The sequence below is a fragment of the Peromyscus californicus genome, unplaced genomic scaffold, assembly GCF_007827085.1.
Source record: "Peromyscus californicus insignis strain IS unplaced genomic scaffold, ASM782708v3 Scaffold_5__1_contigs__length_169319896, whole genome shotgun sequence".
Lineage (NCBI taxonomy): Eukaryota > Metazoa > Chordata > Mammalia > Rodentia > Cricetidae > Peromyscus > Peromyscus californicus.
The window spans coordinates 79726961-79730503 of record NW_026294573.1 but is presented as its reverse complement, the minus strand read 5'-3'; positions in this window follow the sequence as shown (position 1 = coordinate 79730503).

Here is a 3543-nt window from a genome sequence, read left to right as displayed (position 1 = left end):
CATCATTGAAGATCAAACTATGATGGTACAGATGGGGAAACATCTGGCCTAAAGACAAATGTTTCTTGTTTTTCATTATTAATATTGTATTATAATGTTATACCTTTCCTAGGTCCAGTTTGCTCAGTTGGCAAAAATTTAAGGTTCTTTTCCCTTTCTGGGGTGGGATTCATGTTTTCTACTGCATCTAGCTGGTAGCTGGCTGGGCCACCAGTGTCTGAGTGGCTTCAACTGTTTTAAGGTTCTCATCATTGGAAACTAACTCTTCCCTTTTGTTGCAGCAGATAGGCTAATGATTGCTGTTTGCTCAATTCATGAAGAATAATTATTACTTACAAACCTATGGCACAGCATAAAAGGGTCCTTTTAGGGGAAGGAATTATAAAGCCTTAACAGTATGTGGCACAGGTCAAGTTTTCCAACCTACCTTCTAGCCGTGAAGCCCAGCAGTCAAGACTGTCACCATTGCTTCCTTTTCTACATACGCAAGCTTTATTTCTTTGTTTGCTACTTAGACTGTTGAGTTATTCAAAGATCAGAATTAGAGAGTGGATGAGGAGTGAGTGGGTGACATGTGGGTTCTGTAATCTTAGTCTGTACGGGCAACAGCTACTGTAGTTCAGTCATCACAAAGAGTAGCTCAAAACCTCTCAGAACTCATAATGTCAAGTGTCAGTTAAAATTCATCTCTAATCACACGTAAATGATACAGGGAATATTCTTTTTTCTAACTTTATTAAGGTATTGAGGACATACTATGAACCCCATGTATGTAACATATAGGAATTAAGGCACAAAACTCATGAATACTCATGAAACCATTTCCACCATAAATATTACTGGCATACCCACAATTAATCTACTTTCCTAATGCCTCTGTGGGATGTTTTCTTCCAGGAAGGAGGATGTTTCCTTCTCTATTCCTCTCCCTGAATGGAGCTTTGAATCTATTTTGGTCACTTTGACCTTGCACTTCCCAGAAATGCAGTTTGTAATATATGGACAATTTTCCTCAAGTACTTTTTAAACTTTTACATGCATCAGTGTTATATTCCTTTTCATTTCTGAATAATATTCCATTGGATATATAGCATTTTTTTTTTGTGCTGCCTCTTGAAAGGATTTGTAATGAAGGGAATACAATTGTTTTGGCCTTTCTGCTAGCATTTAGTGAAGATGGGATTTCAGTGACTCTGTAGATAGGTCTGATGGAAATGCTGGGGATTTTCGTTTCAACACTATTCAGTTAGCTAAACAACAGACATTGTGTATTTCTCCACTTACTTTGGCATATGAGCAGGGTAGCAGTTGTTTATACTAATGAAGACCACTTGCAGCATAGTAATGAGCAGTACAGTCTTTCATGTGTTTTTAATGGAAGAGAATGAAAATCTTTTAGAATCAAAACATAGGTTTGGTAGATGCTTTTCATCCGGTGTAACAGTTTTTGGTGCTATCAAAATTTTCATGTGGGCTTAGCTTATTCCTGAGGTACATACACCTTTTATTTTCTGTATTCATCAATCAAATTGATATTGAGGAAAGGGTTTTGGACTCAATTTCCTGAGGATTACTTCTACGTAGTTTTGTTTGTTTAGCATATCTATCTGACTCTGGGATTAGTGTTAAAGCCATGCTAGTGTCATAAAAATAAGGTAACATTTTTAAAACATTTTTCTGAAGTAGTTTGCATAAATTTAACATGAGATTTAATGCTTCAAATACATGATTTTTTTCCACTGGTAAATCATCTTGGATGACAGACTTTTATTTAAAAATACTCTTTTGGGCAGGGGAGACAGAAAAACTCACTTGCCACACAAGCCTGGAGACCTGAGTTCACTTCTCAGAATCCATGGAAAGGAAGAAGGGAGGTGACACCAGAAAAGTGTCATTCAACTTTCACATGAGAACAATGGTATGTCACATCCTCACATATCATGTATAGGCATAAAACCATGCATGCCCATGCCCATGTATGCACACCAACATGTACGCTTGTGTGCACATGCACACACACATGCACACCAAAAAGTAAAAACACACTTTTTAATGAGAGAGGATGTCAATATTGTGTTACTTTTGATGTGAATTTTCATAATGTTTATTTTGAAAATTTTTACACCATATCTAATTTATCGAATGCACTGACAATTCTGTATATAATATTATTTCATTAGCTATTTGAATGTCAGAGATAGCCATCATTATGCTCCCTTAAAAACATCATTTCTGACTTTGGAAGTTTGTGTTTTATTGACTTTTGTAAAGGACCAGCTTGGAGTGTCATCGGTGCTCACTGATATTTGGCCTTGTTTCCTTTTATTGACCTCTGCATTTTATTGCTTCTTTTATTCTTATTTACTCTATTTTTTGCTTTTACAGATTCTTACTATGAAAATTGAAATCAATTTTAACACATCTTGTTTTCTAATAAAACATAGTTAAAGAAGTGAACATCCCTCTATGCTGTTATAGCTTCAACCTAAGTTTTGATACATTGTTTTCACTAATATCCAGTTTAAAATGATTTCTAATTTCTCTTCCTATTTAATCAGATAGTTATTGGGAAATGTTTAGCTTTCAAATTTGCATATAATTATTCAGATATTGTATAGCTATTGATATATAATTTCATCTGTTATTTCTGATGACCTCAAAGTGTTTTAGAGTCCTGGTCAAGCCGCCTTTGTCCTCACTGACTTAGTATATGTATGATAATTTTGAAGTTGAAGTTTGACAAAATCATTTGCAATTATGTGCTAATCTGTTTATCATTTCAATTCTATAGATTATCTTTAGTAATATAAATAGCTATTATCAGGTAACAGCATCTACTAAATTTACTCTTGCTCTTATTTTTGTGTCATTATGAGCATCTTCCTTATCCCTGGCCATATTCCTTCTGAAGGATACCTTGTCTGGAATCAGTACAAGCATTCATGATTTTTACAATTAAAGCTAGCCTGTCATCATGTCATATCTCTTTACATTATTTTAATTTTACTGTTTTTTTATACAGTAGATATCTTTCTCCCTGAAGCACATAATTTCTGCCTTTTAACAACTTTATTCATATTCATACATTTATAATTAATGTCATTATTATTCTGAGTTTAGTTGACTGGCTTTATTATTTATTTTCCTCTTGTCCAACTTATTTAGTCATCATTCATTTTCCTGGCTTTTTAGAAGATTTACTTGATTAATGTTTTATTCTATCACAACCAGAAGACCAAAATCAACTCTTACTTTTCAAAAATATTATTACTAGTATATAGAACATCAGGTTGCTACTACTTTTTCTTCCAGGACTCAAATATTTCATTATATTTTCTTCTAGTGCCTGGATTTTAATTGTAAGGAAAGATATTGTCATCCTTATTATTATATTATGTATTTTATTCTCTGGTTTATTTTATATTTTTCTTCCATTCTGACTATAGTACATATAGATGAGAACAACATGGAACTTGCCTTCCTTGCCACCAAAGAGCTTCTTGAATCTGTGTAGCAGAAATCTCAAAGAGTCTTATTAATAAA